The sequence below is a fragment of the Mustelus asterias genome, chromosome 2 (assembly GCF_964213995.1).
Source record: "Mustelus asterias chromosome 2, sMusAst1.hap1.1, whole genome shotgun sequence".
Taxonomy (NCBI): Eukaryota; Metazoa; Chordata; class Chondrichthyes; order Carcharhiniformes; family Triakidae; genus Mustelus; species Mustelus asterias.
The window spans coordinates 120,181,725-120,196,570 of NC_135802.1; the positions used below are offsets into that span (position 1 = coordinate 120,181,725).

The 14,846-nt window shown below is 45.0% G+C and overlaps 1 protein-coding gene across 5 annotated transcripts in view; it reads left to right on the forward strand.

The window, feature by feature from the left end:
* fbxl7 (F-box and leucine-rich repeat protein 7) overlaps positions 1–14,846 on the forward strand; it is a 293,470-nt gene that overhangs the window by 187,035 nt on the left and 91,589 nt on the right. The window lies entirely within an intron of this gene.

A 14,846-nucleotide genomic window follows, 5' to 3' on the forward strand; every position in this document is an offset into this window, starting at 1 on the left:
CATGATGGATAGCTAATATAATGCCTGTAAGAAGGAATCTGTGAAACAGTCAGCTTAACATTAATGGTAGGAGAAGTAATGAATTCCCTACTAAAGAAGAAGATGGAAAAACATTTTCCGGCCCTGTTTGACCCAAGACCAGAAAATCCCCCCTGCCCGCTACGATTTCTGTGGTGGGCGGGAGGGAAAAATTCCCCCCTAAAAACCTAAATATGATCATGAATAGTCAGCATGATTTCAAAATAGAAAGTCTTGCTTGACCAGCCTCATTAAATTTTCTGAAGAGATAATGGAGAAAATAGACAAAGATAATGCACATGTAATTTGCTTAGATTTCCAAAAGGCTTCCATAAAGTGCCCCATAATAGATTAATTAATAAGGTTAGAGCATGCGGAGTCCAGAACAAGTGGCAGAACTGAGAGCTAGCTGGTTGCAAGAGGTAAAGGTTAGCTATTCAAAGTGGCGGAAGAAGGAAAATGGATCTAGTTGGGATTGCTCTTTTTAATATTAATTTAATTTCATATTAATGATTTAAATTCTAGATTCAAAAAGACAATTTCTAAATTTGCTGAAAGCACCAAATTGGGAGGACTACAACATGTAAACTTGCACAATGGATATATAATTTGCAAATAAATTTCAACACAAGTGACTGAGGTATGACATTTCGGTCAGGAAAATAAGGACACATACTTGGAAAATGAACATTTTAATGGTGTAAAAGAGTGAAGGAATTTTGGGGCATGAATACACAAATCACTGAAAATGGCAAATAAAATCAGTTAGTAGAAATCATAGAAACCCTACAGTACAGAAAGAGGCCATTCAGCCCATCGAGTCTGCACCAACCACAATCCCACCCAGACCCAACTCCCATATCCCTACATATTTTACCCACGAATCCCTCTAACCTACGCATCTCAAAACACTAAGGGGCAATTTTAGCATAGCCAATCAACCTAACCCACACATCTTTGGACTGTGGGAGGAAACCCACGCAGACACGAGGAGAATGTGCAAACTCCACACAGACAGTGACCCAAGCTGGGAATCGACCCCAGGTCCCTGGAGCTGTGAAGCAGCAGTGCTAACCACTGTGCTACCGTGCCACCCTGGAAGTACTGGAAATACTCAGCGGATCAGGAACCATCTGTGGAGAGGAAAACAAGCTAATGTTTCAGACTGATGATGAGTCTTCATCAGAACTGAGGGCAGGTAGCTCACACCCCAGGCCTGTGGGAGAACAAGTCCCTCCTGTGCGGAATGGAGACCGAAACCTATCCACACTATTAACCACCCTTGCATGCTTCCTGACCCCTGTCCTCATGATACTGGACCTTGCAGCTCCGTTGATGAGCCCGGCCAGACTAGCTGTTCCTGTTCAACTGATCAGCTGGCTCCAACCACAATTATTGTTAGAAACTGGATGTAGTCCCAGCAGTGGCTATTCTGTTGACCTTTTGATTGGCCAGCAGCTCAGAGGTGGGACTTCCTCACAGATGGGCCGGACATCTCCCTTCAGACCATTAATTGCCTGACGGCTGTAAAATCAAATTGGTGCTTCCTAGCCAAGTGGAGGTGGGCTCAAACCTGACTTATAAAGTAAGGGGCAGGGCCATTGCCTCAGCATTAAATTCCTTGTAGGTGAGAGCAAAACCAGATAATCACCAAGAAATTCAAAAGATATTTCAGAGGAAATGTTTTTACCAAGAGAGTGGTGAGAAAATGAAACTTGCTATCCTAGGGATTGATTGAAGTGAATAACATCGATGCAATTAAGGGGAAGTTAGATAAGCATATGAAAGGGAAGGCGATGCTTAAGCAAGCATAACTACCAGCATGGACTGGTTAGATGCAATGACCTTTTTCTGTGCTGTAGGTTCTATGTTATACTATATATGGTTTACTTTTTAAAATAGAAAGGGCCTGTGGATAGATGAATAAACTTGCTCATTGACCCATGAAGTCAGTTGTAAATTCGAAGCCAATTTAAAACACGTTCATACACACAAATGTATCTGCAAATTGTTAAAATGTATTCTTCTATTGTGATTTCTTTATATCCACTAGAAACGTTTGTATTGAAGTATGTGTTGTATTGTGAAAATACATAAATGAAGCTTACTTGTGCATCTCATCTTTTTCTGATTGGAGAAGGGAGATTTTTCTGCTGCTTCATTATTTGTAGCCTTCAATAATCCAATGCAGCAAGGGGAATAAGGTCCCCAGTAACTGCCAACTTTAAGAACAATAGCAAGGAACCCCCTCATGTAAATGAAACTGGCAACCTGCCAATGCTGTCAGGCAGCTCACTGGTTGGTCGCACAGCGGGTGACAAATCCAATGACTGTTCCACAAAGTAAAGATGGGAGTATGTCTCTAAAGATTGGATGGGGAAGAAATCCCAAAGATGTCCTTTGGAACCATAGCAGTTGAGAATTTTTTTGAAAAACAGAAGTAGCATCCATGCCTCACAAAACTTAGTGCTACAGGATTTTTCTCTTGGCAATTCAGTGTGTTCTGCAGTGGACAGTTTAATTATTTGCTTACTCACTCGGCATTCAGTTCCATTAGGTAACACGTGTCTTCTACTTTGGAGTCTGACAAATGACACGACGGAAGCAAGTTAACTATGCGTGCGATTTTCCTGTCCCACTGTGCTGGTCAAGTAGCATGGCAGGGCGGGAAATTTCAGCAGGAGGCAAAAAATGCGAATTGCATCTGGCTGGTTGCAAACTTCCCAGGTCATTTTTGGGAGGGAAGGGCATGAGGCTGATTAAAATATCCATAGTCCACTGGAGGTTCTCACTGGGGAGGATCACAGATGATCCCCACCAACGGGGATAACACTTAATGGCCTCGCCAGTGGGACTGGAGGCTGTTGAGGCCCCCCTGAGGGGGCAGCGGGGGGCAGTGCCCCTTCGGCATGCTGTGCAATGGGCAGTCCCAAGTGGACTGGACCTGAGGGGGTGGGAACTCATGGGGTAGAGCCGGGGAAGGTGGGGTACAGCTAGGAGGGGAAGGAAAAGGGGAATCCTGGGGGGGAGGTGCCGCCGACGATTGACAGGCTGGCGGTTGCGAAGGAGGGCGACAAGCAGGATGCCGGCATTGGGGGTGGGGTGGTCTGCGGGAGGGTAGGGGGTTGAAGGATTCCCCCATATTCTATGCACACTTTTACACAGTATATGAGAGATCAGGGCGCATGTCTAGCAGCCTGCAGCAGGCTTCACCAGCGAGCTTAGGCTCTCTGCCCTCCCCCCTTACCGGCGTGAAACTCCCTGCTGCTAAATAAAATCGACAGTGTAGGAACATTGCATGGGATAGCTCGCTGAAAAAAACGGAGTGAAACTCTCTGGTTTCACATTTTTGTGACACTTAGAAATTCTTTGGGAAAATTTTGCCCCACATTAACAAGCCTGTTTAGTGCAGGACTTGTAGCTACCCATTTTATTGCCTGCTCAAAATTCAGCTGGCCTTAAGGGCAGCTCAGTAGACACAAGTTTAAAAAGAAAATGCTACCTCCTTACTGATCTAGTTTTACAGAGTGAACAAGTAGTGGCAAAGAAAAATCACCATTGTGCTCAAAATGCCAACGACATTTTGCAAAGATGATGGAATGTAATCCAGACTAGGATGAGTTTCAACAATATCTTTTGGATCTAAAACAACTAATGACAAACACAGTTGAATATTTCCTCTTCAAATAGCATTGAGCAAGGAGACTTTGTGCAGTGTCTACGTTGTTCACATTGCACAATATCAACTGATTTATTAAAACGTCAAGAGCTAAAATGATTGAAAGCTGCAGCATAGTGAGTTTGATGACTTGATGTGTAGTTGTGGCTTGTACTCCACAATTAAAGCTATTTGTAAGCTTTGTGACAAGCAGCAGATTACAAAGGGGTGCATAAAGTTCATCCGCGCTCATGTAGGTCGGACAGCAAGACTGCTCTCTCACTGAATGGATTTTTCTCCTTCTGCAGCAACTATGAAAATCTGTTCCTGTATGTTCCTAATATGGCTGCAGGCTGGACTCGAAGCCTTTAATGCCAGTGAAGAACTTGCATCTTGCACAAACAAGGCTTAGTAACAGTACTTCCAATCTCTCACATTAATGAGCTTTGTAATGTGAATCTTTCAAAAACAACTCCATCTGTGAGGTTGAAATCTTCCTGTAATAATCTTTGAATAAAATTGTGAAAAGTATGGAAAAATATTCAACATTTTTTTTACAAGTTGATCTTTATCTAAAGAAAAGGAAACAATTTTATTTAAAGTTTTAATTGTATGCATGATAGATGGCCTATAAATAATAGGCAAGAATTTTTAATTCTTTAGCAAAACATAGGGCAACACAGTAAAAAAAATACAATTGGATCAATTTTATCAATTTTTTTCGAAGTGCTGGGCGGACTTGAAACTGGGAGAGTTTCAGATCTGTCTTTTGGGCGTGTTTTCAGGCCCCCCCCCATACCTGCAAATTATTTGAGCAAGCCTGTTGCTCGCTGCTGTGGTGGGGTGTAATGTGCCCGAAAGCCTGCAGAGGGAGGTAGTGCGCATGTGAAGGCCTCTGATGCTGCACATGCGCATTAGCAGTAGCAGGGGCCTGACAGAAAAGAGAGAGCTGTCAGGCCCCTGTTAGTGCAGGCTGCCTGAAGCAGCTCCCCCACCCCCACCCTGCAATCGCGGGGGCCCATGACCCAAGATATAGCCCGTTCCCCACTCCGAGATTGCAGAGCCCCCACCAATCGCGGACCTGCTGCCCTTCCCCCACCGATCGCTACAGAGTGGCAGTGGGCCCCCATTAATCCCACCCCCAGCACTGCCTGGTTCGACCAACGAGGCAAAGTCAGCTGTTCTCTGTTCATGGGGAGCGTGTCTATTCCTTGCCGGCGAGAACCTTTTTCGGCGAGGTCATAAATGGGGTCGAGCCCGGACAATTGAATGCCAGGCTTGCTAAGCAGATGTAAAACAGCATTAAAATAAATTTACATACATTAACCGGCCTCTCGCCTATTTTCAGTGAGAGGCAGACCGCGCTGGAAATCCGGCGCTCGTAAAATGGTGCCAGTCGCGCTAAGCGCTTTACTTCGCTTTACCATCGGTGGTAAAACCGCCCCCAATGGGTGACATTTTCTATTCTCTGCATAGAGCACTGAATGAGGCGAGAAAAGCAGCACATAGCTCACAGGCTGCACTGGCAGCTTTACTCTCCAGATAATCCGGCACACTGAGCAGAACGGAGGTGTGGCTGATGCCATCACGCTGATGGAACAGGGCTGGAAAATGTCAGTTGTGAAAGGTGTCAGGGTGCCCCGATCACTGATAGAGTAACAAGAACCATCCCCCAACATTCACATGGGGAACCCCCACCACACACAAAAGGGGAACCCCCTCCCAATGGAGCTCTCCAGAGGGCTCCCTTGCAATGCAAAAAAACAAGTCATGGAAAACAGCTATGTCACAAATGTGAACTTTACAATCTTGAAGTGAATCCAGAGTGCTTAAGCAAAGAGGAGTTACAGGACTAGATGCTATTTGTGCCACCAGCAATTACTCAAATGACAGAGACTTTTGACACAAAGTTGTTGGTAAATCAATAGTACATCAACATGTGCATTATTTGGGTTGTGGATTATCCTATCATGATTAGAGACATGAATGTGAGCAAATTAGCTGGCATACTTATAACTGGGCACAATCCAGTTGAAAACCTCTGAATCATAGAATCCCTACAGTGCAGAAGGAGGCCATTCGGCCCATCGAGTTGCTCCAACAACAATCCCACCCAGGCCTTATCCCCTTAACCCCACATATTACCCTGCTAATCCGCCTGACACTAAGGGACAATTTAGCATGGCCAATTAACCTGACCCACACATCTTTGGAGTGTAGGAGGAAACTGGAGCACCCAGAGGAAACCCACGCAGACACAGGGAGAATGTTCAAACTCCACACAGACAGTAACCTGAGGCTAGAATCAAACCTGGGTCTCTGGCACTGTGAGGCAGCAGTGTGAGCCACCGTGCCGCCCCTAGTGAAGTGTTAGAAACATTTAGAGAAATGGAGCGCAATGTCCACCTAAAGCAAATTAAACCCTCAAGTTGCCCATTGTTGTAGCAAGACATGTCAGCAAACCAACATTCATGAGGTAAGTATTGGTTTTACAAGCTGAAGTTAGATTGGAAGCATGTTTTTCAAGTTGAGAGGACCAAGAAGTTTGGGCAATTGAATAGCTACAACATTTTTGTACATCCGTATCAGGCCTGATGCAAGACTAGACTGGTCATTACACTGTCATGTTGACAAAGAGCAAAAGAAGTTAGAGAGAAATGGTGTACTAGTGAAAACTAACTACAGCAATTGGGCAACCCCAATTTTACTAGTGCCCAAATCAGACAAAACCACGAGACAATAAATGATGAGCAGTATCCATTACTGACTTCCCAAGATTTGTATGTAGAATTAGCAAGATTCAAGATATAGGTCTCATGCTTATACACACTTAACGTGGATTGACTGAGCCAACATTATCTTATGAAGACACATATGGGGGCTATGCATCCTATACAAAGATGCTCTGTATTGTTTGGACTTTTTCTAAAGTTTTCCAAACTACAATGGATAAGATTTTGCAAGGAGCACTGCATTGTTTGTACATTTGGAATGATATGTTGACCACAATCCAAATGGAGGAGAAAAACCATCAAGTGTTAGATTAAGTGTTAAAAAGATTCAATGGTCACAACGAGAAGTTGAAAAGGAGCAAGTGTGCCTTTGTGCAATTCCAGGTAGTGTACCTACGCCTGAGAATCAATGAAAAGAGGCTCTAAAGTCAGTGAAAAGGTAAATAGAGATTATAGTGCGTGCTCTAAAGTTAAAAGATATGTCTGCGTTTAGTTATTTTCTAGAAATGGTCTGATACTACTACTTTTTGCTTGAACTTAGAACTGTGTTAGCTTCATTACATGAGTTGTTGAAGAAAGATGTGAAATGGAAATGGTTTAAAGCAGCAATTCCATGATTGCGGCTTCCAGTGCCATATCTGTGGACTATGCAGCGAGCTCTTTCTGCTCCATTTTGCTTCCATCCAGTTACAGCAGCAACTGTCAGCAGCAGCTTCTTCTCATTCAGCACAGCTTCCCTTTAAAAGTGACAGCCTGTCTTTATGAATTGGTGGCACGTGTGCATGCCTCACATGCTGTGTGGCCCTATGTAGAATGTGCAGGTAGTTAGCAGCATGGTTTGTGTTGGACTACATGCTCAAACCATTCAAATGAAGTGCTTGTGCTGCTTTGAAACTGCATTTGCAGTCCGGTACAAGGTAGTCTAGATCTCTGTCACCTTCTACTTTCTGGAGTAAATGGAAAATAAATTCTACTTTGAACCAGCAGTATTTGTGAGAAAGATTGAGAAAGATTACAGATGAAAGCATGACATTCTTGAGTAACTTTTGAACTACCTTATCATAGAATCATAGAAACCCTACAGTGCAGAAGGAGGCCATTCGGCCCATCGAGTCTGCACCGACCACAATCCCACCCAGGCCCTACCCCCACATATTTTACCCACTAATCCCTCTAACCTACACATCCCAGGACTCTAAGGGGCAATTTTTTAACCTGGCCAATCAACCTAACCCGCACATCTTTGGACTGTGGGAGGAAACCGGAGCACCTGGAGGAAACCCACGCAGACACGAGGAGAATGTGCAAACTCCACACAGACAGTGACCTGAGCCGGGAATCGAACCTGGGTCCCTGGAGCTGTGAAGCAGCAGTGCTAACCACTGTGCTACCGTGCCGCCCTATATTACTTTTTGATTGGTTTTAATCGGTGTGGATGTAATGTAGTGTGTTTTATATTTGTGGCTTGACAAAGATTTCCCTAATTTTATGGCAGTGTAACATTGAGTAATAAACCATCTATTACCTACTGTACGGAGGTGAATGGTTCCTTGTTATTAGGATGAATTCCTGGCAATAGTTCAGACAGTGCCAGTGCTTTGAACTCAAATGGCTGCATTCAAATATAATTAAACCAGTTGACTTTGGCAAAATCAAGTATTATTACATTGCAAGAAAAGTAATTTATCCCCAAAAAATGTCTGGAGCACGATCTGAAGTACTTCCTAAAGCTATCTTCATGTTAGGATGGTCTAAAGCCAGGCTACTGTTAAAAGCTTAAGTAACTTATCTTTCTATTCATCTCACTTTAAAAAGAATATAACATCCTAGAAATTAACCAAAACTCATATTAATAGTATGAATTGTTTTGATATTTAAAATTTGACTGTATGGTTGAGATCTGTCAAAATTTATGTGTAGTATTTGGAAATTAGACTGACATTGTTGACTACACTAATCTATTCTAATTGTTAAACCAGGAGGATGAGAATTTATGTCCCTTAAGCTGTAATCATTCTATATATGTATAACATCTTGCTGTTTCTTGGAACATTTTTGAAAATGGATTATTTGTTATCCAAACACATCCTTAAATTGAGAAAAATGAAAACAAGTGGCGATGTGGGTTCCTCATTATACTGGAGTGGCAATCCATCAGTCTGCACAATCTCCACTCCAAACTTTCTTCTGTGTTGATTGCCTGGATTGTTTTAAAGATTATCATAGAAGAATTAAAGGTCAGATGGAATGTTCCAGCGATAAGTTTCTTCATGAAATATTCATCTCAGTTCAGTTATACCTTCACTTAACATCCATGGTGGGAGTTTTACACAGTAAGAGTTTTAACAACACCAGGTTAAAGTCCAACAGGTTTATTTGGTAGCAAATGCCATTAGCTTTCAGAGCGCTGCTTCTTCATCAGATGGAGTGGAAATCTCTCAAACAGGGCACAGAGACACAAAATCAAGTTACAGAATACTGATTAGAATGCGAATCTCTACAACCAACCAGGTCTTAAAGATACAGACAATGTGAGTGGAGGGAGCATTAAGCACAGGTTAAAGAGATGTGTATTGTCTCCAGACAGGACAGCCAGTGAGATTCTGCAAGTCCAGGAGGCAAGCTGTGGGGGTTACTGATAGTGTGACATAAACCCAACATCCTGGTTTAGGCCGTCCTCATGTGTGCGGAACCTGGCTATTGGCTTCTGCTCAGCGACTCTGCGCTGTCGTGAAGGCTGCCGCCTTGGAGAACGCTTACCTGAAGATCAGAGGCTGAATGCCCGTGACTGCTGAAGTGCTCCCCCACAGGAAGAGTCTTGTCTGGTGATTGTCGAGCGGTGTTCATTCATCCGTTGTCGTAGCGTCTGCATGGTTTCCCCAATGTACCATGCCTCGGGACATCCTTTCCTGCAGCGTATCAGGTAGACAACGTTGGCCAAGTTGCAAGAGTAGGTACCGTGCACCTGGTAGATGGTGTTCTCACGTGAGATGATGGCATCCGTGTCGATGATCCGGCACGTCTTGCAGAGGTTGCTGTGGCAGGGTTGTGTGGTGTAGTGGTCACTGTTCTGAAGGCTGGGTAGTTTGCTGCGGACAATGGTCTGTTTGAGGTTGTGCGGTTGTTTGAAGGCAAGAAGTGGGGGTGTGGGGATGGCCTTGGCGAGATGTTCGTCTTCATCAATGACATGTTGAAGGCTCCGGAGGAGATGCCGTAGCTTCTCCGCTCCGGGGAAGTACTGGACGACGAAGGGTACTCTGTCCACCGTGTCCCGTGTTTGTCTTCTGAGGAGGTCGATGCGGTTTTTCGCTGTGGCGCCTCAGAACTGTCGATCGATGAGTCGAACGCCATATCCTATTATGAGGGCATCTTTCAGCGTCGGGAGGTGTCTCTTGCGATCCTCCTCATCCGAGCAGATCCTGTGTATACGGAGGGCTTGTCCGTAGGTGATGGCTTCTTTAACGTGTTTAGGGTGGAAGCTGGAGAAGTGGAGCATCGTGAGGTTATCCGTGGGCTTGCGGTACAGTGAGGTGCTGAAGTGACCGTCCTTAATGGAGATGCGTGTGTCCAAGAATGCAACCGATTCCGGAGAGTAGTCCATGGTGAGTCTGATGGTGGGATGGAACTTGTTGATGTCATCATATAGTTGTTTCAGTGATTGTTCACCATGACTCCAAAGGAAGAAAATGTCATCGATGTATCTAGTGTATAGCATCAGTTGAAGATCCTGTGCGGTGAAGAAGTCTTGTTCGAACCTGTGCATGAAGATGTTGGCATATTGAGGTGCGAATTTGGTCCCCATGGCTGTTCCGTGTGTCTGGATCAAGAACTGGTTGTTGAACATGAAGACATTGTGGTCCAGGGTGAAGCGGATGAGTTGTAAAATTTCATCTGGAAACTGGCAGTTGTCGGCATTGAGTACTGAGGCCGTTGCAGCAATGCCATCATCGTGGGGGATGTTGGTGTAGAGTGCCGAGACATCCATTGTGACTAGGAGTGCTCCTGGTTCAACTGCTCCATGTGTGTTAAGTTTCTGTAGGAAGTCCGTAGTGTCGCGACAAAAGCTGGGGGTTCTTTGTACAATGGGTTTCAGGATGCCCTCGACATAGCTGGAGAGGTTCTCGCACAGGGTCCCATTGCCCGATACGATGGGACGGCCGGGTGTGTTTGCCTTGTGTATCTTTGGGAGGCAGTAGAGATCTCCAACACGGGGAGCACGTGGGATGAGAGCACAGAGGGTGCTCTGAAGGTCCGGATCAAAGGTCTTGATCAGAGTGTTGAGTTGACGGGTGTGTTCTTTGGTCGGATCTGTGGGTAACTGTCTGTAGTGTTCCTCGTTGTTCAGTTGTCGGTACACTTCTTTGCAGTAATTTGTTCTGTTCAGTATGACGATGGCCCCTCCTTTGTCTGCTGGTTTGATGACAATCTTGCGGTTGGTCTTGAGAGCGTGGATGGCGTTGCGTTGTGCTTGGGTGATGTTCGGTGCTGTCTTGTGAGTGCGGCTGATGAATTTGGTGTTGGGCATCATGGAGCTTTACAGCCAATGTGTTTGCAGATGTCAAATGGCTAGCCCACTACCTGACCTCATCCCTGAGCTGTTCCTCCGAATATGGTTGGTGAGTAAGGCATCAATCAGCCCACCTGCCCTTCGGCTTATTCAGGCCCTTAACTGGCCAATTAAGGGCCTGTTTCCACCTCTGCTGCACTAGTATGTGTAGCTGGGGAAGACAAAACAAAGGGGGCCAGCCCACTACTCCAACTCAGGTGGGAAGAAAGGGTACGTGTTCCTATCTAGGGAACAACCCCAGGATTTTGCCCCTGCTCTGTCACTCACCTTTCGGCCTCCAAAATCTGATCCTCGACATGTCTCTCCCCAGTTCCTCCCTGCCCAAGAACTCTGGCTTACCTCGAAGCCCAGTCACCATGGATTGTCTGAGTTAAGGGCTGTTGGAACTACTCAACCGTTGGCTGATCAGATTATCGCTGTGGGGCAGCCTTTTTAAAGTAAGTCAGCTTTCACCAAACTTTGGAGGTGTTGGGTAGGTTGTGGGGAGTTTATGGAACGAGTGGTGGTGATGCTGATGTGGAGATCAAGAAATACATTCTACTATACATTTGGCCCCATGACTTTACTCATGAAAAGGAGAACATAGGTGCAGAATTCAGGAAAAGGGACTGTGAGGACCTCGAGCAATCTGACATAGGACGTGAGGAGGTATTGGAGGCTGTGACAGGTTGAAAAATGGACAAATCCCCAGGACTGGGCGAATTGCATCCCAAGCTGCTATGGGAGGCGAGGCAGGAAATTGCAGGGGCTGTGACACATTTTAAATTCCTCTCTATCCATAAGGGAAGTGCCAGAGGACTGGAGGATGGCTAATGTGGTTCAACTTTTCAAGAAGGGTGGTAGAGATGAACGAGAAAACTACAAACCAGTGAGTCTCATGTCAGTGGTAGGGAAACTATTGGAGAAACTTCTGAAGGAGAGAATTAATCTCTACTTGGAAAGACATTGGTTAATTAGGGATGGTCAGCATGGCTTTGTGAGAGAGAAGTCATGTCTGACATGCCTAGAATTTTTCAAAAATGTGAAATAGTGTGTAGATGAGGGAAGTACGATTGATGTAGTTTATATGGATTTTAGCAAAGCCTTTGACAAGGTCCCACATGGAAGACTGATTGAGAAGGTTGAAACACATGGAATTAAGGAAAACTTGGCAAGATGGATCCAAAACTGGACAGGACACAAAGGATGATTGTAGAAGGCTGTTTAAGTGACTGGAGGCTGGTGTCTAGTGGCGTACCACAAGGTTCAGTACTGGGACCATTATTGTTTGTTATATACAGAAATGATATAGAAGATAACCTGCGGGGGAATGATCAAGTTTGCAGATCACACCAAAATTGGTAAGGTGGTTAAAAGTGAAGAAGAATGTTCTAGATTACAGGAAGATAGGTCAGATGGGCAGAGCAGTGGCAGATGATATTGAACCCTTGTAAGTGTAAGATGATGCACTTTGGAAGAAGCAACAAGACAAGGGAGTATTTACTGAATGGCAGGACACTAGGAAGCCCAGAGGAACAGATGGATCTTGGGGTACTTATTCATAGATCCCTGAAGGTGGCAGAGCAGGTAAATAGGATAAGAAGGCATATTGGACACTTGCTTTTTTCAGTCATGGCATAGAGTATAAGGGTAAGGAAGTAATTTTGGAGCTGTACAGAGTGTTGGTTAGGCCACAGCTGATTTGATTTGACTTGACTTATTATTGTCACATGTATTAGGGGGTGGCACAGTGGTTAGCACTGTTAACTCACAGCATCGGACCCAGGTTCGATTCCCGGCTTGGGTCACTTCTGTATGGAGTTTGCACATTCTCTCGTTGTCTGCGTGGGTTTTCTCTGGGTGCTCCGGTTTCCTCCCACACTCCAAAGATGCGCGGGTTAGGTGGATTGGCCATGCTAAATTGCCCCTTATTGTCAGGGGGACTAGCTAGGATAAATGCATGGGATTATGGGGATAGGTCCTGGGTGGGATTATGGTCGGTGCAGACTCGATGGCCCAATGGCCTCCTTCAGCATTGTAGAATTCTATGATTCTATGATTAGTATACAGTGAAAAGTATGGTTTCTTGCGCACTATACAGACAAAGCATACTGCACATAGAGAAGGAAAAGAGAGAGTGCAGAATGTAGTGTTACAGTCATAGCTAGGATGTAGAGAAAGATCAACTTAATGTGAGGTTGGTTCATTCAAAAGCCTGATGGGTAGAAGCTGTTCTTGAGTCAGTTGGTACGTGTCTTCAGACTTTTGTATCTTTTTCCGGACAGAAGAAGGTGGAAGAGAGTATGTCCGGGGTGATTATGCTGGCTGCTTTTCCGAGGCAGTGGGAAGTGTAGATGGAGTCAATGGGCATGAGGCTGGTTTGAGTGATGGACTGGGCTTCGTTCACAACCCTTTGTAGTTTCTTGCAGTCTTGGACAGAGCAGGAGCCATACCAAGCTCTGATGCAACCAGAAAGAATGCTTTCTGTGGTGCATCTGTAAAAGTTAGTGAGAGTCCTAGCGGACATGCCAATTTTCCATAGTCTTTGGAGAATGTAGAGGCATTGGAGGGCTTTCTTAACTATAGTGTCAGCATGGAGGGTCCAAGACAGCTTGGTGATCTGGACACCTAAAATCTTGAAGGTCTTGACCATCTCTACTTCATCCCCATTGACGTGGAGAGGGGCATGCCCTCCACTACACTTCTTGAAGTCAATGACTATCTCCTTCATTTTATTGACATTGAGGGAGAGATTATTGTCATCATACCAGTTCACCAGATTCTCTATCTCATTCCTGTACTCTGTCGCATCATTGTTTGAGATCTGACCCACTATGGTGGTATCATCAGCAAACTTGAAAATCGAGTTGGAGGGGAATTTGGCCACACAGTCATAGGTGTATAAGGAGCATAGTAAGGGGCTGAGGACATAGCCTTGTAGGGCACTGGTGTTGAGGATGATCATGGAGGAGGTGTTGTTGCCTATCCTTACTGATTGTGGTCTCAGTAAGAAGTCTCACAACACCAAGTTAAAATCCAACAGGTTTATTTGGTAGCACGAGCTTTCGGAGCGCTGCCTCTTCATCAGGTGAGGGAAGAGTTGGGTTCACAAACAGGGCATATGTAGACACAGACTCAATTACAAGATAATGGTTGGAATGCGAGCCTTAACAGGTAATCAAGTCTTCACAGGTGCAGACAATGCGAGTGGAGAGGGGGTTAAGCACAGGTTAAAGAGGTGTGAATTGTCTCAAACCAGGACAGTTGGTAAGATTTTGCAAGCCCAGGCAAGTGTGGGGGTTACAGTTAGTGTGACACGAACTCAAGATCCCGTTTGAGGCCGTCCTCGTGTGCGGAACTTGGCTATCAGTTTCTGCTCCGTGATTCTGCGCTGTCGAGTGTCTTGAAGGCTCCAACCATTATCTTGTAATTGAGTCTGTGTCTAAATATGCCCTGTTTGTGAACCCAACTCTTCACTCACTTGATGAAGGGGCAGTGCTCCAAAAGCTTGTGCTACCAAATAAGCCTGTTGGACTTTAACCTGGTGTTGTGAGACTTCTTACTGTGCTTACCCCAGTCCAATGCCGGCATCTCCACATCATGATTGTGGTCTGTTGGTTAGGAAGTTCAAGATCCAGTCCCAGAGGGAGGAATACTGTGTGCAGTTCTGGTCACCTCACTATAGGAAGGATGTGATGGCACTAGGCGGGCTATAGAGGAGATTCACCAGGATGTTGCCTGAGATGTAGCATTTGAGCTATAAGAAGAGACTGGATAGATCTAGATTGTTTTCTTTAGAGCAGAGAAGGCTGAGGGATGGACATGATTGAGATGTATAAGATTATGAGGGTGAGTAAGAAGCAGGTGTTCCCCTTGGTTGAGGGTTAATCAT